Genomic DNA, 23,627 nt, shown 5'->3' on the forward strand with positions numbered 1-23,627 from the left:
TTCAAAAATGTAAATTCTTCAAATTTTGTTTAGAACACAGCCAGGTTCATAGGATTACTTTTAAAGACTGAAATTGTAGTATAGTGTCCTGCTTATATTTTGACATTATTTAGGGTTACTATAGCATGGTATGTAACAATAATTCTGCATAAATGTCACTTGCAGATTTAAAATTGCAGTTGTTCACTCCATGTCTTAATTGAAGCGGCAAGCCTCGAATCTATAACCTTACGGTATTTTTAGACAGAGGGAAATATAGATGCAAATAGGTATATACACGTCTTGGAAGTTAAACAAAATTAATGCCATCAAGTGGAGGGGTTCAGTGATTCAAGTGTTCATGCTGTTATGACCCTCTATCCCCTAGCAAAAAGCAGGATACTTGCAGGCTTATAAAGAAATGAAACATATAGAGGTTTATCTAGGTCTTACAAAGAATCCATTTGCACGTCTTGCTTTTTAAAAGTATCTCTCGCACAGCAGTGTGCATTGCTGCACACCATCCCCACACAGCTCTGCTCAGCAGAGCAGTCAGTGATGCCCTCACCCTGTGCTGGGCCAACTCCTGAGCTCCTGCATTGCCTTCAGCAGGTATATGGACACCTGGGAGCCCCTGAGCCAGGATGCCTAACACAGAATGCTGGCCTTGTTATTTAATTGGTGTTGTGCTGGCTACAAAAAAAAAAAAAAGCTATGTTTTTAAATTACTCTACCAAGATATCTGCTTAGATGGCAGAAATTGCAGTACAGTATATTCTGCTTAAAATACGCATGAATATATATGGGTTCTATTTACGACATATGAAATACTGCCAAAAGTACGCAGGTTCTTTAAGGATTCGGTTTTATAATACGCAACGCCAAATTTCTCCTTCACAATATCCTTATCTGTCTCTGCTCTAGCTGGAAAGCAGCAGCTCGCGGTGCCAGAGCATTTCAAGGACCGTGTCCTTCCAATGGGCGGGATGTCAGCGCACTGCCGGCTGCGGCTGCACGGGCCACGTGTCGTGTGGGGGGGCGAATGAAGCTGTTCGATTTCATTAAGCAAGCGCTGATTTTTATGGCTCTGGGGGTTGGTTCCGGTTTTTTGGGGGTGGGGACGCTGTGCAGGGAAGAGAAGCCAAACACCGCCCCGCCGGCGGCAGCAGGGTGAGGAGCACGGTGCCGCAGCTGCCCGAGGCCCCGGCTGGCAGCGGCAGCTGCGCCGGGCGCGGCCTTTCCTCCCACAGCCCCCGCCCGCCGGGGCCGCTGCCTCGCCAGCGCGGCCTTCCGTGCCCCGCAGCTGTGAGGCTGACAGCGCAGTGCCCATTCCTGCCTCCTCTGGGCCTTCCCGTGTTTCAGCCCCCCCAGCCCGGCACGGGCGGTCAGGGAACTGCCGCATGGATTTGCTGTCCAGCCGTCCTGCTCGGCCGCCTCCGGGTTTTGCCCCTCTCTGGATACTAGCGGGACCAGAAGCAGGTGCTCCCACTTACCCGAGTTTGCACATTTTGAGCTCAAACCTACAGGAAGATTCAGCCTCACTCTATTCACGCTGTCAGTGATGAGCAGCAGGATCTAGGGGCAATGTCACAACAGAAAGAGAGACCTTGAACTTGCTTCACCCTTTGCATAGTCATTTATATTTGGGCAAAGTGGATAACAGCTCCTTTAGCACCAGCGTACTGGTATTTTATGCTCGCTCGGCATTCACTTTACCCAGGTATAAATAGCAAAAGGTTTCAGGCAGTAGAGAATCAGGACCAGTATCTTCAAAGGATTCCTAGCCAAAATAAAGCAGCTAGTCCTCCACACCACAGCTTGCAGTCTTGCTCAGCTGCAGGAAACATTCCCTGAAGGATGCCTGAGACTGCTGGTTTGGCAGCGTTGTGTGCTCTGGTCCCTGGAGAAAATGTGCCTTCCTACCACCCCGTGCCTAGAGGTGGAATCAGACTGCAAGCTTTCACCTGTAAAGTAGGTAGTAATAGGGTTCCATTTCTTCATGGGAGCCTTTTATTGGCTCACACAGCATATTTACTACCCTGCCAGTATTAAGTGCTTGCCTTAATATCCTTAGCACACGAGGTAGTGGTACATATCGTCATAGTTACAATAAGGCCAGTTTGAACTACGTTAATTGAGAGCATCTATTCTAAAATTTAATTGTTCCAAACAAAAAGTGAAGTGTGCTATTATTCGGCTGACACATTACCGGGGAGAGTTCTCAGTGTACAAGAGCCATAGCCAAAAGGGCCCAATGCACACAAGTGCCATTAAGTTACATGCTAACAAAACCTGAAAGCTGTACGCTAAAACCCCATTTCAGAGCATGGCCGCCATACTCTTGTGTGCCAAAGTTCTCCATTTTCCACTTAAATCCTGCCTGGTGAGTCAGGACATGGCCAGGTTTCCATACTCCAGCAGTGTTCCATTACTCCTCCTTATAAATTTCACACGCTGTTAATGCTTTCCAAACTGGCAACACAGCTCAGGGGTGCATGAGGACAGTTTATTTTCCTGCTGAACTTTAAACAGAAATTCCACAGGACCTCTGGCGGGGGTAACAGCCCTGCTGACAGCCATCAGTTCACACCCTCTCGCCCACCCAACTCCAATCCCAGGCTGCGCACAAACATCTCGGCTGCTCTCAGAGGCTGCACAGGGGAGAGAGAACAACGCAGATACCCACGACTCCCATTGCAGAGACCTTGAGAGGGATCCATAAGAAGAGATATCCCATATAGCACCATCCTGGACTGCAGAATATTTGGGATCAGTTCCAGGGTTGAGCAAAAGTTCAAGGGATTAACCCCTTCTTTCACTGAATTCATATATAGAATGAAACATAGGTCCAACACTATAACGCTATTTACATAATCCTGAAAAATCTGGTGGGGTTATCTCAAAATATATTCTGTATTTTCTTTGAATACCTCCTGTGCTCATGATATAACATAAGAATCTTCGGGGTCTTCCTTATACACCTAGCTTCTATGGCTGAAGATAAATATTGGATAATTAAAAAAAAAAAAAAGAAACTCAATGCAATCAAACTTTCCTTAACCTTTCACTCTTTCGAGCTTGTCTTATTAAATTCTAAGGGCTAACAATTCTTTGACCATCAAGGATATGCCTGTACAGAGAAGATGAGAGAAGAGGGGGTTCTCAGTGCTTCAGGTCTCCTATAGCAAGAAAAGTAACTTTGTGTACTGCACACAGGCACAGTTTTTGAGACTGTGAATATGAAAACTGACCATCTTGGTACTACCAACCCTAATAAACATGGTGCTGCAATCAGTAGCTGAAAATGCAGATTTTCTTGACATGATAAATTGTCTTCTGAACTATCTGATGCCACAGTAAGACCTCTGTTGGGGATCCACTAACTTTAAGCTTGGGTGTTATTGCATACAACATTAGCACTTTCATAACTGCAGTTTCTACATGCCCAAGTGTTCAAGACCCAGAGGAAGAATTAAACCTTGAACAGTACTGTCCATGGTGCACTTGAAATGGCAAGATTGTCAAGCATAAATCAGCAACTTTAGGACAAAGTAAATAAAAAAAACCCAGACATTTCAGATATAAAAACCTCACCCACCATATCTTCTTGCATTTTTGCAAGCACTCTTTTCTGCTTGTTTAGTTCAAGAAGTGGAGTCCCTGGATATTTGATACAAGAATTGCTTAGGAGAAGGGAAAGTGGAAAACCAAATATGTGGACAAAGCAAAGACATTACTTCCAAATTAACAAAAACCTGCCCCAAAACAGAAATGTCTCTAATTCTGGCAAAAGCTGGCTTCAGTTGTAACAAAAGGACACATAATGAGGAGTTAAATGTGGGTGACTTCCACATGAAGCCTTTTCAGAATTCAAAACTGTGCTCTCAGACCTGCTCCCTCAGCTCATGCAAAACCACCCTTCCTTCACTCTCCTACCTGGCTGCTGCCATCAAAGGTGCACGTGAGTAATGGGTCCAGTCAAAGCAATTTGGTTCACTACTCCAGCAAATATGGCTGTTGACTCTCTCTTCCACCTGTTTGGAAAACAAATATTAAAGATTTGTAAAAACTGTGATCAATTCAGCCTGTTGTTTGATTTTATAACCTGACTGACTTTACGGTGTTGGCTACATCAATACATGTAAGAACTTCAGAGATTGTCACAGTCCTTCTTGCTGCCTTCAGAGCAATGTGGCACCAGCAATCAGTAGCTTTCCTGTGGTTTCCAACTTGCTGTGGGCTAGAATAAACATCAACTAATGCATGTCAAAGTGAAAACAATAGACATATAAGGCCAGTAGGTGCATACAATGACATATTTTCAAACATGATATATACAAAAGCAGGGTAAACACAAACCATGAATTGTCTTTGTAGTATCTTTACATTTAGGCCTTGTCATTCCAAGTGTTCTGCCTTGAAAACATCATGCCCAAATCCTAACTTAAGAGCACATGATTTTTAATTAAATGCAGATACTTTCCTGTTATTGAACCAGAGCAATGTGATTATCTTTCATCCTGCTTCTTTCCTATTTAGCACTATGCTTTAAAAGTGAGATCACCTCCAGGAATTCCCTTTTCCATAAGATGCTAGTATGTTTTAGAAAGTAAGTTATTAGCATACACTGTGAAAAACAGTCATAATCCTTACATTTCTCCTCACATGTGACAGCACTCTGGGAAAGACCACAAAGAAAGCACTTTCTGCACACAAAAGACCTGCTGTAGGCATGTGTGCAGGAGTGTATGTGCATCCAAGGCACAGAGCACCAGGAGATATGTTCATGAATGTGTCAGACACGTTAGACAGCTGCAGGCTGCTTTGCTTACACCTTGCAGGGAGTGGGTTATTGAATACCCCTAACTGGGGCATACACACAAGGCACCAGGAACTGGAGACTCAGATCTAATTTGTACACAGTGGAGCTGACTGAAATGCCCACATTGTTAATACTCAGGCAACAAACCTTCAGTGATCTTGTATTCAGTGAACAACGTGCTCCAACAGGCCTGGCTGTTCTGATTTTGCTGTGAACACACAGACAACCACAGCATGCATTTTGCTCAGGGCACTTTCTTTCAGGCTTCCCTGCATCCCTGAATACCCACATGTGAGATCCCAAGCAATGTGATGGGTAGGCAACAAGTGTGAGCATCCCAGGTGGATGTGCTCCTGCACAGGGCAGCACCCCAGGGGTGCACAGGGTCCCAGCAAGAAGTGCAGCCCATGTCACCCCTTCTCCTGCTCTTTTGCCCTGGCTGTGGCACTATCTGGCTGGCTACTGTCTCAGGTGATCAGGCCACCACAGCAGAAGGTACATGCTCCTCAAGGCCTTACACATCATGGTAGAGGAGCACGTCAGAGGACTTGGGCAGGAAAATATCAAACTTAGCCCACCTAACTTGCAGATTTGTGCCCGTGACCTGACCACACCATACGCTGAAGCCAAAGCAAACTTCCCTCTGCTTCCAGCAGGGAACCTGTCCTCTGTGGTGTGGGCAACACATGATGCTTCCACTGCTAGCAGAGCACAGATGTGAGCCAGTGCAAACAGGGTGCCAAAAGCTGAAAGGTAAAACAGGGCTGGAGCTGGCTGGCAATAAAATGGACATGCTTATGCTGTTTTTCCCTGCAATGTTTGCTACCAGCGACAAAAACAAATAGTAAATGATAATGTGTTATTGACCAGTAATATCAACAGCAGTCTATACAGGCGTCTGAGTATATAAAATAACACATGCTCTGGCTGCAGCCCCTGGCACTTTATCACACCAATCTACAGCTTTCTAGGAAATGATCTGGGTGTGAAGCCAGGAATCACTTTTAAACCTTTGAAGAGACAGGGCCTAATATGGTTTTAATCGGTTGGTGAAACCTTGGCACAGCTCTACTCAAGGGCAAAACTCTGTACTTAGCAGGGCCAGCATTTCAATCACTACTTTTACAACTGACCTGAAAAATGTCCCAGGCAAAAAAGCAAAGCAAAGCAATAAAGAAGTCATGAGTCCTTATTCTCCCATCCTTCAGTAGGATCAAGGAGTGGTCTGGATTGTAGCCTCTTCCCCCTGGTGTGGCATGAATACTTTCCAGTCCTAAAGCAGATCTCCTTGTATTTTCACAGGCTGAAGTGGTTTTAGTGCTGCTGGCTACACTTGCACAGTTATTTCTAATTAATATGCATCATGAACTTGTTTATCCTATCTGCAACCTAAAGACATTTATATAAAGGTATTTATACTCCTTTATACTCAATCCTCTTTATGGCATCCTGGCAGAAGCAGAGGAGACTTTCAAGAAAAGAGAATAAAGCCATAAGTGAAAGATGTCATTTATAGAACAAAATCACACTTCTGCTGCTCCAGCTTCATGGAGAGGGTTTAAATTGAAATCCATGAGGAACACTATATTCCATTTTGCCCTAACTTATTTTAGCTCAAAACTGAGCTAAAATAAGTTAGGGCAAAATTGAATATATCCAATGTCTTCCCTCTTGCTGTGGTAACCTCACTGTCTTCAACATGGTTCCTCAAAGAATACTCTAGCATCTGATCCGTTAAATTCAGGCTGGATCAGTTTCTGAGTATTTAAGAAACTTAATCATTGCTTACAAGAGGGCAAAATATTCTTCAAACCAAGACCTAGTTAAAGACAGCAGAGTTTTGTCCTGGCAGTACTAGTGCATCTCCTTACTGACTTAGCAGCACTGCTTCTAGCAAACAGGACGTGGTCTGAATGAACAGCCAACCTGCAGAGTCTCTAACAAGCCCAGATAACTCATGTGTCCTCAAACAGGATTTTGCTGCCTAATTGAAGCTCGAGAGTTATTGTTTGGATAGAAAAAACAGGAACTTTTGTTTTTTATCACTGCATTAGTAAAAATTTGAGCAATCCTTTGTTCCTTTGCTGCAGAAGAAAACAAGCATGCCTCCAATGCCTGCCCACCAAAGAAAGACAGCAATGCAGCCACCACTCACTGCTGAGCATTTTCTAGCGTTTATAAGTTGCTAGGTCTCTTCTTACAACTAACAAATTATTGGGCAAAAGGAAATTACTTCAAGTTGCATCAGAGGAGGTTTAGATTGGATATTAGGAAAATATTTCTTTGCAGAAAGAGTTGTCAAGCCTTGGAACAGGCTGCCCAGGGCAGTGGTTGAGTCACTATCCCTGGAGGTTTTTAAAAGACATGCAGATGTGGCATTTGGGGACCAGGCTTAGTCAAGGACTTGGCAGTGCTGGGTTAACAGCTGGACTTCCAACCTAAACGATTCTGTGATTCTATTTGGTCACACCTGGTCATGACTCTCCTAATCTCTTCTGCAGTTGTTTGACAGCTGTTGGGACTATGAAGAGATAAGCTCGTCAAAAGGGAAATGAGAGTATGAAAATCACAGCATGTCTCTCTGTTTGGAAGAGCCTTTTCAGTTTGAACTTTGCCTCTCAAACGCTCTGGGAATAGCCTTTTACACAGGACCTGGAAACACAAGCAGAGGTGCTTTGATAATGACTTACACCATCTGCTTTTGAAAGACTCCTAGCAGCCTTGGCAACCCCTGTAACTATTTTCCAGTCATAAAACTACACCTTCAGTGGTGACACAAAAATGTAACAGAGACATCAGCATCATCTGACCATAATAATTAAGTAATGTCATGGATCAACAGCAAGATCTTTGCTTTTTATCACTTATTATATACTTGTTAAACTGACACTGTAAGGTCAGTTGAGGGTAGGGGGTTGATAAGGAGATTCCTGTGCACCTTCCAAAGCAAAAGAAAGTCAGAAATCTCATGTGTATTTTAATCAGAAACTAAAATTTTTGGAAAGCAACTGGATAATATTTTACTGCTAATTATTCAAAGATTCTGAAATAGTACAGTAAACAGGTGAAATTGCTTCAAGAGTACAAAGGGCTAATAAAGCCATGCCCATGTTACTCCTTAACTGGCTTGAAGTAGACAGCATTCCAGCACAGTCTGTAACTTACCATGGTTTGGGAATTTACCTAAAGCCTCACTTTGACCGGGTCTGTAAGGTATCATTAAGTTGCAGCCAGGTTCCAGGATTATACAGAATAATTTGTACTAAAGAAGAGCTAGGCAATATGGGTAGAAAAATGTGCACACTTCTGCAGTGCATCAACCATCAACTTGAATTCATGGCGGGTAACTCAAAACAGTGGGGCTATATGCAAATCTCCCACTCCAAGCCATCTTGAATGAGTTCTCTCTTTATAGATGTTTTCTTACTTAATGCAATGAATTGACCACAAAAACTTCTGTAATATGTATAGAGTGTGAAGCCAGCCAGAGTGGATTTTCTAATATTTTAATTTTTTAATTTTCCCATTTTTCTCTTTTTGCTCCTTTTTTCCTTTTTAAACACAGAAGGTCCATAGAACTCTGTGAATTATCATTTGTTATAGGAGAAATAAGAAGTCTAAAATTTGTTTGATTGCAGTTACGATACATTAAGTTCCAGGCATCAATCTCAATAGCAGCACTTTTTCTCCAAACGGGCAATATTTTACAGTTATCACTCTCTAAACAAAACACAATTTATTATACACACAATTTGATAGCTATGGCAGCTAGAAGCAAAAAAGTCTTCTGAGGAAGAGAAGGAAGGTAAAAGCAATGTCATACTTCAATGCCAGAAGACAATCATCTGTGAAATGATGTTCATGCCTTGATCAAATGCAATCATACCATGTGCAATTGAATTTGGAAAAAGTGAAAGAAAATTATTCCCATTAGTTTACTGGTGTTCTTAATATGTTCACACAAATCATCTTTGAATAGATGAATTAAAATACTTAAAGCAACTCTACCTTTGCCCTCTTAATTCCAGGTCTTTCTGGCAGCTCCCAATACTGCACAGATATGTTTGCCTACAACCAGTTAGATAAAATCTTGAACTACTTCCAAAGTAAAAGGTATATAATTCATTTTTTGAATCTAATGTTGCTATGCTGTAAACATTTTTGTCTTCATTATTAAAACAGCAAGAGATTTGAAGCCTGCTTTATTTTTCAGTATATATGCTTCTTTTGTTTTCCACAATTTTCTCAATAGGAGTATGATAGCCCATTAAAATTTTTTTTTATAGACAGCTTTTCTTCTTTTTGGTATCCTGCTAACACCATGTTGCAGATCTCAATGCAAAGAGCACCAAGAAATCTTTGTAAATTTTCAGTTTGTTCAAATTTGTACATGCATAAATTTATGTGCATATATGTTTATCTACATAAATATATGTATATATCCATATGTGCATATTTGTACATATTAAATAAATAAACCAGACATATTTACTAATGCATGTGTGTTAGTGGAGCTGGTTTTATTGTCTCTCAGGTTCTGCAATCCAAACAAAATTTAACTAAAAGGAATATCTATGAACTTTGTTTACTTTACACATAGGAAATTCACTTTATTAAAACCAAGAACCTAATTTCTTCTTGGGAGCCTCCCAATGTTATCTCCTTTATCTTCAGACCCCAATCTGCACAGGAGCTTATTTAGCTTCCACTGCTGAAATGATGATTTTGGGTTACTTTTTTTCACTTCAGGCAGGAGCTAAATTAGCAAGAGCACATCCCCCTAAGTACAGGTCCATAACCTCACTGCAAATAACAGTTTGGACGCTGCCAGCTGAGACAGCAGCCTCACTAACCAGGCCTGATGCTTTTAGACAATGGTCAAGCTGACAATTGACAGAGTGTCCTCAAACACACACTGCTCAACCCATTTGCCTATCCGGCTGCTGCCAAGAGGGCTGTTTGTGCAGGCAGCTGGCAGGAAGATGGGAGTACATCTGGCGATCCTCTGAGAGTAGGCAGGGAAAATGAAAACATCAGATCTCAGCCAAGCCCAAGATAGGATTCTAGGTAAAGCTCATGCTCTATGGGATCCAAACATGCTCTTTGGCACAACAGACTTTGGCAAAATCATCATGAGGAACCTCCCACACTGAGTGGCCTTGGCTTCCATTCTCTCTTTGAATGACTACCCTGCTATGACACCCATGCATTGGGGAAAACCAGTGCAGCAAGGTGCACAGTGAAGAAACTGAGGCAGAGGTACTAAGCAGACTTTAAGGCCACTAAGCAGGTGGGCTACAATATGGCAAGTATCCCACTAGACCATGGCAATCACCTGAGCTGTCAGAACTATCTCCATCTCCATGGAAAGACCATGGCAACATCAAGCCCATGGCAGAGTAACAGCCATAGTGCTGAACAATCTCAGCAGCAGGTGAAAGCTAGCTAGTCCCTGAGAAGCTGGCAACTGGGTCAGCCATGCAGGATAACAGGAGGGAAGTGGGATTTCTGTAAGCAAGAGAGTTTTGCCAGCAAGGAAAATAATCTAAGGACTCAAGGTCTGTTTACAGACTTTTGGTTGTTACCTGCAAAATCTAAGCTAAGGCTCCCTATAAAATAAAACTAAGAGCTCAATGAGTCTGGTGTTAATTAAAAGTATAGACTTCACTCAAGGCACTCTGAATTTAGCCCAGATAAGCTGAGATCAGTCTTGGACAGTTGCAGAGAAAGCTTGTAAAGCACAGGATTACACAAGTGTTGTTTCAGGTTGGCAGCCCCAGTGTAACACCATCACTGGCAGCTGATCATTTGTCTTGAAAATCTGAACAGGCCACCAAACCATCTCTGAGCACACACTTTCATATCACTTCTGCTGGACATCCTGTGACCTCTTCACAAGGAAACAACCTCACTATCCCTTGTTATTGCCACATCTAGAGAGGGGCTGTTTCAAGTGTCCTCTCTTCCAGTCCTTCCACTCTGGTCCTCCAGGTCTTAAGACTACCAAGAGAAAGGCAGCAGTGAAGACTTTGGTTCTCCTCAGTGAGGCAAGATCCCTCTGCACTGATGTCACTCTGCTCAGTAATTTGTCATGAGCATGGGCCCTCTCCATACATGGCAGGCTGGAGGAGGAATGACCTCAAACTCCGCTTCTAATCCAGGGGGCGTTGCCAAAGCACAGTGTTTGAGTTTGATGCATGAAGTGCAGAGATATTTTCAGCTACTGAATCACACTTTTGGCCCCACAGCTAACTTGAACTTCTCCTTAGTTTTGTTTACAATTTTTTGCATTTTGCAATCACCACTGACTCTCAGAAAAATAAAAATAGGTGGTGCTTTAAAGAAAAAAACCCTGCATAATCATAAATATGACGATTTTTTAAAAATATCAATTTTATTTGAGTAACTTTATTTTATTCTCTTGCATGTGTGGAGGAGTGGAGTTAAACAGATTACTAATAGATTATGGTGCATCACTAATGTCTAGCTTCTTTATTTCATGTTCTAAATATATGCTATTAAATGCTGCCAGTGAATGTTTTCTAATGATTTTTGTGTCAACAAAAGAATGAAATAGTCTGAAAAACAAGGCTGTGCAACAGCAGTTAGCTTGGACACAGCTACACAAGAACTCTTAGCTGTATTCCTATAGCTGCTGAAAAATATTTTGCTGTACTTGCCCCACGAAACCATATTCACTTGACCACAATTCACAACTATAATTTGAAACTGGCAGTAATGAAAAAGCAAAATGTCATTTTACAATACAAAGAGCATAATTCTTAATTGACTTATCCTGCCCGTTACAACTGCATCCCTCTCTGTCACTGTGGGCTGAGCCTACTCTCACTGATTTGGGAGGAGAGCTCCAGCAGAGAAATTATGCAACCTCATTCACAGCTAAGCAAGTCATTTAAGCAAGTCACTTAATTCCATCTCTAATCAGTAAAGTCAATTCAGCAAAGCAAAGCATGTGCTCAAGTCAAAAGTGAATAGGTAGTGTGCATCTTTTTGAATATTGGTTTTTCACATAGTGAAGACGTTGCACAAAACTTCCCTTTATTTACCTTTGAAGTTCATTAGGCTGGAAGAAGATAGAATTCAGCTGTTAATCAAACTGTCATCATGCATGTAAAGCACTAGTGTTTTTAACTCATCCATAAATCAGTTAAGCAAAAACAAATTTTAAAAAGGCCATGGGACATGTCCTTGGAGTGGACATATATATATATGTATACATACTACCCATGAATTGCAGGGACCACAGAGGCAGGAGTCAACACAAAAAAAAATGAGGTAAGAAGCTACCATAGGAAATTCTGTACATACATTGCTGATGAGCTTCACCGAGCCTTTACACAGAGTGAATTGGGAAATTATCTACTGCAGAAAGAGTGAAAAATAATGGGCATTTCAACTCTTCACTTACATTTTCCTCAAGTGGCTACAAGGAAAGAGTGGGGATAATAAACACACTACTTTGATAAGGAATGTGGGTCTTCCCTTGATGGACTGAAGTAACAGGGCAGCCTCTAACACCATCTGAAACCTATTATTTTCCTTTAAATTTCTTTCAGTCTTCACAAGCATCATTAATCTAACAGAGACTACTTCCAGTCAAGCACAGATCCCCAGGAGCATTCCTTGACTGCAGACAAGTGGGAAAGGAAAAGCCTGTTGCAAAGAGCAGGGCTTGAACCAGTCATGGGGAATTTATGCCCAGCAGCAGGCTGCACCATTTGCCTGCCTCTGCCCTTCTCCCCAGATGAAGGAGCCTTATCTGCCTTTGCAGATATCAGAATCAATTACAAATACCACGGGGCTGCCCTAAACTATGCTCTGCTGCCTGAGGCTGCTTTCTGCCAAGCTCCCAAGCAAGTCCCCATAGAAAAAGGCTGTGGGGAATGTGGGGAAGGGAGCGCTGAGGGCCAGGCTCTACCTGTTCTTCCACTCCTCCAGCTGCTGTCAACACACTGACTTGTTCTGTTTGAGATTCCAATCTGTCCCTGCCCCAAAGGTGCTGCCAACTGTACAAATGTTTTCAGAAATTAACTCCAGAAAAATACACATTATGCAAACATCATCTCTCTTCCCAGACAACACAACATGGAGCACCAAGCATGAACAATAATGGACCAAAGAAAGCACAGAGGCATTGTGGAAAAAAACTTATTTAGTGAAGGGCTTCTCTGCCCTCTTTACAGCCATTGGGACAGTGATAATGCTGACCTGGCTGGTTGGCCACAAAAATTGGATAAATTGAGACGTGGAAGAGACAATTGAAAGCAAGGAGAGAAACAGCAAAAATAAGTGAGACAAGAGATGGAAAGCAGAAATGCAAAGTCTAAACTGCAGCTGTAATTCTGCTGGTAATAGTCACATTTTAGAGTAGTTCAGTTTGCTTTCCAGTTTTGGAGAGGAAAAGAGTTTTCTTATAAAAATCCCCAGCTTGTCAGCTGAACTGCTGTGGGTTTTCTCCAGGTATTTTGTGGGACAGGAAAATTATTTTTCTCCAAGCCTAGGAATGCAGAAACACTTCTAAGAAAGGGCAAAATTCTAACAACCCTCTGGTGTTGTGCTAGGACTGTTGGGAGGGGAGAGGAAGGTCACATCAATAAAATCTATAGCCACAAGTGAAAGAGCTGTGTTTTAGTTGCTGCTGGCCAGGGGTCAGTCCCTGGCACTGTTCAGAGCTCTCCCATGGTAGCACTACTTCCTTAGTCTTTCTCCTTTACTAGCATGACTCTTACAATTAGGCAGGAAAAGGGTAGTTATTGTTGTAGCAATGTTTTTGTAGGTTTATTTGGCAGCTTTTCTAGCAGGATTTTAGTACAGTTTTGATAACATGCAAGTATGGGAAAGAAGGATTTCCACATTGGCCAAAGAAACACTTGTGGCAAGACTACCTATTTTTAACATGGTTTATTCCTAGCACTATTTCAGACACAGTATTTTCTCTCCCATCTGTTGACACAGTTGTTTTGTTTCTCTAAAGACATAGTTGTCTGTCTCTTGGAGAAAAAAACGAACACCAACACCATGAATAGTTGCAGAGAAAAACATGAGACTGAAACCCAATCAAACAGTGATCAGGTCAAAAGGTAACACCAGCAAAGCTTTATGACTGCAATGTACAGCAATTCTTCAGATGCCTCTTAAAATTTACATCAGGTATTTCAAATGTGACTGTGAATCTTTAAAATTCAGATCTGGTATACTCAACAGCTAAGATGGTTTATTGATCTAAGGGGTCTGACTGCAGAGCTGCTGTTGGAGCAGTCTACCAGTCTGTTCATGAGGAGTGCAGACACAGAGTTAAGGTGCAAACACTTTCTTTAATAAGGGAAGGAAAATGTAATGAGAGCACCAAGGGGAAAAACATAAACCCCAAAGGCTGATAAAAATTAAACTGGCAAAACAGGATGAAACATTAAGCAATCCTTCTAACACTCAGGTTGCCAGGCTGTTTTCTCTGATTTTTAATGATAATTTTTTTGCCTCACTGGAGCTCATGGTCATGCTCTAGTAGGCAATCTGAAAACCTTATCTCCTCGCAAAGGCATTTAAGGCAGCTTGAGAGCTGGTAGGTGGGAGCAAATAAAACTGAAGCATGGCTAAGGTAGGACCTCTGCAGATCACTAAAGCACCTCTGTTCTTGTAGAACAGCCTATTTGCTGGAAAAGCTGCAATATGAAAACCTGATATATTAAAGGTCAAGACTCCAATACAGAGGAGACTCATCTGTATTGTGTTTTAATTTCTTTTTATGCTGAGAGGTGCCTAGGGTTCTGAAGAGGTGACAGAAAGATAAATCATGCATGACAAACTGGAACAGAAGACAAGGCTGTATCCAGAATAGGATAGCTCTGCTGGTGCAGCTGTCCAAGCACACTGTACTGACAGTGTTCCCAGCACAGCCTTCCTTCATACCAGCAAAGTTATGTTATCTGCTGGCACAGCTTTTTCCTGAGGTCCATCTTACCTCATCCAACACACTAAGTGTTTCAGTAAAAGTAAAGGTTTGTTCTAAGTTTATCCACAGTGAGAAGAGCTTTTGTGTGTGTTAGAGATCAAGTCAAGGATCATGCCTCTTTATACCTTTGGCCAAGACAGCAGAGACAGCAGAAATCTGTAAAACAGGCATGTTCTTCATTTGACTGGAGTAAGAAGTCCTTTGTAAAGGCTTCAATATTGCTTTCTGCCCCCATTGGAAATCTTACCTTCTCATGCACTTCTTCAGAAATGCAGAGATAAAATGTCTCACCACATGTGCCCTTATCAGAAAGGTTATGGTATTTCCACAAGCAAAAGAAGTTTCCAGCACTCCCGTGACTGACTCCAGCTCCTGCTCCACCCCTATTCTGTAGAAGGCTCACCCACCTGGCCCTGTCCCCATCAGTGAGGCTGAACCTGGGCTAAGTACTCTTCCCCAGAGCCACAGGAAGGGGGAAGCAGACAGTGGACCTGGTGCTGCTGGCTGCTGCAGGCACAGCCTTCTCCCAGGATGGTCCCAGGAGAGTACCATGATGTGCAGAGACATGGGGGAAAATGATGCCAAACTAACTGCCTGGTACTATTTGGGCAGCTTAAGAAAACAACCAAATTTGCCAACATGATGAAAACAACTGATTTAAGATGCATTTTAAAAATAATTTTATTAGAAGGCTTTCAGAAGCCATGTGAAAAGTTGTTTTCCAGGTGTGCTATATGGTACGACCGACCTGCTGGTCATAATCATTTAAGTGATTTAAGATTTTAAGACTGTTGTCTGTGATTTTCATAAGTGACTTTAATAGAAAGAAGAAATGAGGACCAGCAAAGGATCTGGCAGCATACTCATACATGGTTTTCAGCCTGTTAAAAGGGCTTACCTGCTTACCTGCCTTTGGTTTGATGATGTCTACAGCTGCAGTCATTGGCCACCCAGTATGATCTAATTTTTTTTTCTAAAACATACAAAACTTCCTATTTCTGGAAGGCTGGACTTACTCCAGGCTACTATGGTTTCCATAGACAGGAAGCTTGAAGGTCTGGGATTAAAACAGCAGGAGGTTGAAAAGAAAATTGAGGACCTGGAAATAACAACTGATAGTCCTGACGCAATCATCACTGAGAACACTGCAGCTCTGAAAAATGTAATTAACAGCCTGGAGAATAATCTCAGATAAAAGGCTAGGTTTTGGAGGCCAGTGGAAAGCTCCTGCAAGGACAGTTCCAAGGCAGGTTCTGGTATACTTTTCATAAGGGTTTCAAGACTTTTTCCTCAGCGTCATGTAGGAAAACATGATACAAAAGCTCGTAGCTATCCAAGCTATCCCAGCACATCCCATTTAAAGGAAAATGTTGTTGGCTAAGAGCTATGACAGCACGTCTTGCTCTAGCTATGGAAGCTGAAGGTCCTTCTGTCCCTACTTGTTCCATGCTGGCTGAAGGCTCACATTTCTACCTCATTCATTGTGAGCCCTCACTGACCTTCAACCAAAGCCAACCCAGATGGCTTCGCCTGGAGTAACAAGCAGAGCACTTCCACAGCTCTTCTGACAAGTAATCTCCAGCCTGTAAGCAATGATGATCCATGGGAAGAGGGTCATCTTTAACCTGTGCAGTCCCTTGCAATTCCTGTCCACTGTCTGAGATCTGAAGCATAGATGAAGAGTTATGGAAAAGGTAAGATGGAAAGTTTAACTTGCTGCATCACTAAAGTAATAGCTGAAGAAATAAGCTTACCAGACACACTACTGAACTTAAAGCCCTAAATAAAAATTATCTATGATGTGGTACTTGACAAAAGACTCATTTCTTCCGGGCAGACACACAGGTTTTATCCTGAATTTTCAGAGCTCATGAATGTTGTTATAGACAAAGTACCGCTTTTGAATATAATTTTGTGATAGTCAAGACAAGAAAGAATAAAATGCAGACTCCAAATAATATACTAAACTCATCCCTCTCTAAACTGCCTATTTTTACTATGGCCAGAAAACTCATTAAAAAGCAACATATTTTAAGAAAAAAATTACTGACCTTTGGAACACAAATGATAATGCAGGTGAGCAGAGCCTCCACTAAATTTGATGCCTGTGTTCCCAAAGCTAGGTGCCAGCTCAAACAGATACCGTAACACTAAATGGCAGAAAAAGACTGGCTGACTTAGAGACTGGCAGGGATTAGCTAAACCTGGTTTCTGGGGATGTTTCATACTAACATATACTATCTTCAAGGCCTGGTGGCCCCAGGAAACAGAGAGAGATGGAAAAACAGGTTTTTAGGCTACCTTTGTTTTTTCTGCTGCATTCAGTTGAGCTTTGGTGCAGCTGCAAGCAAAGACTAAGGAGTATAAGGTGGCAATTTCACCAAGACTCATACCCTTAAACCCTCAAGATTTGATTTTATGTAAGGGCTCCAGCTCAAAAATTAGTAAAATCAGAAAAATGGTGAGAGGCCACTCTGACTGTAGAAGCTCCAACCAAGGAAAAGCTGCCCCAGGAAAGGAGACAAGAAAAATACACGGGACTCAAAAAATGCTTTTGGATAACAGAATCAACACATAAGGCCCAAAAAATTGTTTCTACTAGGAAAATATAATGCCACTACTAAGAAACATAAGAAATCAAGCTAAAGGCTTCTCACAAAGAATAAAAGATACAACAAACCATAGTGATCACTCAGAAATTCAGATACAATGAATGGTTAAGAAAAGTGATAAGGTAGGGAAAAAAAGGACAAAACAGATCCCTACTGAATTTTACATCTCCAAAGAATTATTCAAATTCCCACTCGAGCATTTCCAAAGATTAATATCATCATTTTTGATTCAGGCAGTTACAACAGATATATTAAAATTTAGTCAATTATGTCTCAAACCATTATTGCATTGTTTTACAACATCTGTGACCACCATAAACTGCTTACACTGCTTACTGCTTCTTGATAGAAGAGCAAGCACTCAAAGAAAAGAAGCTATTTTTTTCTGTCAGGACTACTTCATGGGAGACAAGCAGAATAACAAGATCCCAGGAAGAGGCTCCAGGCAGAGCCTGATGAACCTTGCATGACCTTAGGACACTGCTCACCATTTCTCTAAGGATTGCTTACTAATACACCAATCCTACAGCAATTTCAAATGTGATTAAAAGAGGATAAGTAAATGGAGTCAGAATTAACTTTGCCGGGGCTACTTCATTTCTTTCATTCTGACAAGTCAAAGAAATTCTTAACTTGAACGGCAGATGTAGGTTTTGGCACCTATGTTCCAATGCTTTTCATACCATTTCATAACAGCTAGCCCTGGCAATGAGCAATGAAGTCTTCAGTGGGTTTGCAGATCACCACAGCAACATGATTGGAAAACTTGATCCAAATATCATAAAAGTCAGTGGAACCTGGATTGAGACCAAAGAGAAATGCTCTTCCATGCCAGGTGTGATTAACTATACATCACATTGCTCCTGTGGATGAAAGTCAATCTTTGCCCATGCACCAATTTTAATTAACACCAGAGCCTGCTTTTGAACAATGTAGTGTCATGAAAGAAAACATAACCTGGCATAGAGGAACTGTGTCTTCAATTAAAAATTCCACTGACTACAGTCACTGCTGGGTAAGACTATCACACCATTACTTAAAGGTATGCACATACATATGAACACACACAGCTTACTGATCTGTAAGTCCTCTAAACCCTTCCCTGGAAACCTGCACCATGAAAGACATTTGTAACAGGACAGATGTAGCTCATGTGGTCATGGGGACACAGATTGTATCTCACCTCCCGTGTGAGATTATTCTCTAAAATGCTAGACATTTCCTATCTTTAAAATATGGAGAAACTCCTGTGAAAAAAAAAAAGTATAATTCTAAGGAAAAAAACCAAATGTTTTAAGTATAGCCTAAATATTTATAAGATACTTTATTTTTAATACTAGTTTCCAGAGATTATCCACAAACACACTGTATTATGTATGGTAATACATAATTTATGTAATAATTATTTGGTATTTTACGTCTGCAATAAATGCAAAGCAATATTGGTCACATTTTTATCTCACACGCAGAGGGCTTTTTTGTCAATGGAGCTGTAATAATTCACATACCAACTGTAAGAACAAGTCAGTCTGACAAGAGTTGAATCAGAAGAGAACAAAAATCAGAAACATTTAAGATAGAAGCCACCTCTAAAGCCACCTCGGGTCATCCTAGGCCACCTATAATAGTCACTTACCTAGTCTAGATGTGACTGACCCCCACATCCTCCCATGGCAGTTTGCTCCACTGACCTAAATGTTGTATAGTAGTAACCCCTTTCCAGTATTGAACAGTCTAGAGCCAAGCAGTCCCTGCTGTAGTTTAACCACAGTATTTCACCCCAATTTCTCTTCAGCAACATATGAAAAGATCTTGCCCTGTTCATTCCAGCCCTTGCAGATACATATGTGCACCCTAAGTTCTCACTTAGGCTCTCTCCAGACCCAATGTACCTAGATTTCTTCTCTCAAACACACTTTCAGCTTGACTTTGGGTTTTCCATCTTCCTGAAGAGTCCTGTGAACTCAAGTTGCCCTTTGGCTCTTTGATTTTGTGGACTGAAGAGGATTTTAAATATTTGCACCAAGTCTAGCTAGGAATTTAATTTATGAGGCTTGAAGTTAAAAATATGTCATTGCACAACTCCCTGCTTTCTAGTGGAATTTGTTCTTTCAAATTTAATATTGTTCTCCCGAGAGATACCTCAAGAAAATCCCACATACAAGATCAATACATTAATTAAATAGCTGGAATTTAGTACTGCTCTTCTTCAGCATGTGCCCTGTAATTCCAGAGAACTTCCACCCAAACACCAACCAAGAGTGTAACCTCCCTCCATAAACTTATGTCACCCCCATTAGGGATTGCTCAGAATGAAGCCACATCAGCACCAAGATTACCTGAACATTTGCACAGAACATCTGGAGGCTGTTGAGGCCATACTAAATTCCAGTAGCAGGAAGTTGAAAGCTACTTCTGATATGCCTGGTCTGCAATCACATACTTTGATTTTTAAGTAACACCCTTCACCTGTTATATGTGACATACCTGTGCTCCCAACACAGAGGATGTCCAGGAGCACAGGAGAAGCTGGTGACCTCCTCGTGCTTCCAGAGAGTCTTTGGCTGAGGTGCCTGGAGTCACACACTGTGTGTGCAAGGCACGTGCCACCAGACATCCACTGTCCCACCTCTGCCAGTGCCTAACACAGATCCCTCTGAGTGATCTCTGAGCATCCCATAAAGACAGACTGGGGTGGTCAAGCTCTCCATCTGTGACAGAACACCTGTGCTGCTTTTGATACCTGAGAAAATGCAATTTCCACAACTATGGATTTAAAAATCAGCATTCATTTGGCATATCATTGTATCATATATCTGGGACTTAAAATCAATTATCTGCCTGTAACATAAAGCAAGTCCATTTTCCCAATGAAAATACATGCCTAAAGTGCTAAAGACACATGAAGGGGGGACTTGTTTTCCTCTGTTTAGACACAAAAATTGGCAGAGCACATCTGAACGACTCTGCTCCACTGTTACTTCAACGGGCTGCAATATAAGACTCACCCAACTTGTTTTCAGAATCAACATGTGGAAGGTTTGGGTTTCCAAGTTTTTCACTGTTTCAAAAAAGAGAGGACACCAGTGCTGGGATTGCCTTTGCCTAGTGCCAGCATGAGAAGCTGAAAACAGATTACAGTAGCATGGCACAAGCAATTTCTATATTAAAGAGAGAGCTGTAAACTCTGATACAAACAGACAAGCATTAAGTTTTCCAACATGCAGCTCAGAAGACAGGCTTATTGATCATAAAATGAATTATATAACCCAACTTGTATTATGTCATCTGAGACCTTGGTTAGGCCACTGTCTTTGATATATATATATATGTGATATATATTGTATATATAATTATTTCCCCCAGAAAACTGTCAAGCTACATTCCTTATATAACACTGCTGCAGTGCTAACCTGAAGCATAATGACTGTGCTCATTATAGGGTTATTATGAGTTCTGAGATGAAGAGCTGTCAATAATTTAATTTTCTCCATATAAGGTAAAACACTGCCTGTTGAAAAGGGAATCCCAGTTATATCTGTTTGAAACATTAATTCCAGTAATAAACAGGTTAAGAGCAGTAAACACAGATCCCCCTCCAGCAAGACATGCAAGCCTGTAACTCAGGGGGTGTGTGGGACAAGGAAAAGGGGTGCTGGAACCTTCAACTGCTGGACCTGGCCTCAGTGTACAATCCTCTTCATCCTTGTAGTGCAGAAGATAGCACACAATCCTGCAGTGCTTATGGCCAAACAGACTCAATGTTTTTTTGTATAAAACATATAATACCTATACAAAGTAATTCTTCTGATAGTTCAGTCTAGCCCTTTTTTGGTCATTTTTGCTGTCAATTCAGTTCAGCCTATTAATGATTGTGAAAAGAAATGGTCTTCAGTGGGGATGTATATTCCAATCACATAATCTCAATTTCTTTCAGAAAAAGAGCTATTGACCCGGTTCTTCAGTTTTCAGGTAAGTGAGGTCCAGCTTTCAGATGCTGCCCTTATGTTGTGATTAGGTTTTGGCAACGACTTCCTATTTAATACACTGCAAGATAAACTGATACTGTGCACTTAGGTTCCAAATGTGTTAAATCAATCTGATAATGACAGGGCAAGCAGGTAAATCTCTACCTGTCCATTTATACAGTAGTGGGTGTTTTGGTCATCTTTTCTTTTAAAGACCTGTGATCTAAAGGCCTTTTAAAGGCCCTATCTCTAGTGAACCAGCTTTTGTTGCTACAAGTAGTTCTTGCAGTAAAAAAGCACAGGTGTTCCTTTCCAATGATTCCATTGTATCCCTCACTATCAATATCCAATTGAGTTGCAAAGCATACTCTGGATTCTGTCAAACCCCTTACTGGGGCTTGTCCTGGTTTGTTACTGATGTTTGCCTGCACTGGTATTCCCAAGAACCAGCTGGGCTTTGTTCAGTGCGGGCCGATGGATCAGCAGGAGATCATGGACTGCTGCAGTGCTCACAGCAGCTGCCTCTGCCTGCTCAGTCTCTCTCTCCCCTAAAGCCTGCAGTCTGCTTAGTGCAGCCAGGGCTCAGGGCCTGAGCTGATAGATTAGACCCCCCTGCTATCTAAAAGAGAGGTTTCAATGACTGATGTTCAGGTGGAAAGGTCACTGAGGATGAAATTAAAATCTTGGGAACAACATGGAATGCAGGCAAGTTCATTTCAGTGTATGTGTGTTACCAGAGTTTTAAATTTTTTAACAAACTATCAAAAGAGAAGAAATCCTGACTTTAGGGCCACTGCTCCATCTAGTTCAGCTGCCTGCTCCAGGCAGTTCACCTAATGCAGCAAAGTACAAACCAGCTATTGTGAGACAGCCCTGTTTCACAAGCTCACTAATAAAATGCACTTCCATTTCTAGGGCTCAGCCCACAGTCTGCCACCTTACAGAGCCTCCTCCTGACCCCAGCCCCGCAGGGTGAGCCAGCATTCCATCCCCTCCACTGTCAGACAAGTCACACAGATTTGCAGCTGGAGGTGAGAGAATAGCTGCAAAGAAAGTGCAAGCCTTGTCACGTCCATGCTGTCCCTACATATCCCTTCCCTACATATCCCTGCCCTCTCCTAGTGGCACTTACAGCCTGCCTGCCCTTTTGGGCTCAGCTCCTACTTCCAGTGACTCCCAAGCCACTGGGAACAGCACAGGCTCCACTCCCTGCCCTGAGATGCTGAGGAGCGACGACCAAGAGTCTGCTCCTGCACAATCCACCCCAAACCATAACTCTAAATGTATCTTCAATTCTACTCATGTATTTATAGGCCCTTGCATGGGGACAAATTATGCTTTCAAAAATATTACAGGAAAATGCTGCAAGTGGTTGTCATAAAAAAAACCCCATCATAATTTCATTAAAAATTAACAAAAAGAAAGCATTAGTGTTGTCCTGCCAACTGGGGGTTGGGGGTATCTCACATTATTAAATTGAGAAGGCCAGCAATGGAAAGCCTTTTTAGATTGGTGTTTCCATTCCTTCCTCTTTTGCTTGGTTCAAAAGTCCTGCATAATTAATACTGTAGTACTTAATAAATGCTTATGAACCTACTACCTCTCTGCTTTTTCCATTTAATTAGGTGATTGACTTCAGGCATACTATAAATTATAATGACAATTTAATTACTTTTTTAATGTGCACACTTAAAAGATTTATAAACAGAAATAGGGTAATACACTGCACTCAAAATTAGAAATACCATGAACTGGAGAACAGCACAAAGTAATGACATCTAAAGTATCTCCTCAGTGACTGAGCAGCTGCAGTGACTGGGAGGTAGGGTATTTAAAGTGCCTGGTACAAGCAAAGAAAACTGTATATTTCTGTCCAAATGCCCACATACACAGCTTTTAACTTTTCCTTCCAGCATTTGCGCATCCCACTTGACTTCATGGCAGAAACATAAAGGAGTTCCAAGTACAAGTCAAGCTGTGTACTGCAGTGTCTCTTAGGTCAAGCATTCACAAGGAGTGGAAGACCCTTTCTCTTCTTTTAAACAAATCATAAAACTTCTGCATCGCTTCATCATAACACAGTCATTGTTAAAATTTGCAGGGGGCCAAAATCTCTTACAATATTCCAGCTGACACAGGCAAACTTCCAAAGAGCATGGATTCCATCATCTCATGAACAGACCCTTCCTAGTCAGGAGGCAGAAATGTCTGAGAATATTTCCCACCACATCCTACAACAATCCAAGTTAACTCTTCTGATATTGTTGTTATGC

The 23,627-nt window shown here is 41.7% G+C and overlaps 1 protein-coding gene across 4 annotated transcripts in view; it reads right to left on the bottom strand.

The window, feature by feature from the left end:
* Window positions 1–23,627, bottom strand: part of HIVEP2 (HIVEP zinc finger 2) — a 137,234-nt gene that overhangs the window by 48,325 nt on the left and 65,282 nt on the right. For all 4 annotated transcript variants that reach the window (XM_030944436.1, XM_030944435.1, XM_030944437.1 and 1 more), the window contains one exon: window positions 3,916–4,013. The gene's annotated coding sequence lies outside the window, so the exon portion shown is untranslated. The remainder of the gene's footprint in view (window positions 1–3,915; window positions 4,014–23,627) is intronic.

The sequence above is a fragment of the Camarhynchus parvulus genome, chromosome 3 (assembly GCF_901933205.1).
Source record: "Camarhynchus parvulus chromosome 3, STF_HiC, whole genome shotgun sequence".
NCBI classification, from domain to species: domain Eukaryota; kingdom Metazoa; phylum Chordata; class Aves; order Passeriformes; family Thraupidae; genus Camarhynchus; species Camarhynchus parvulus.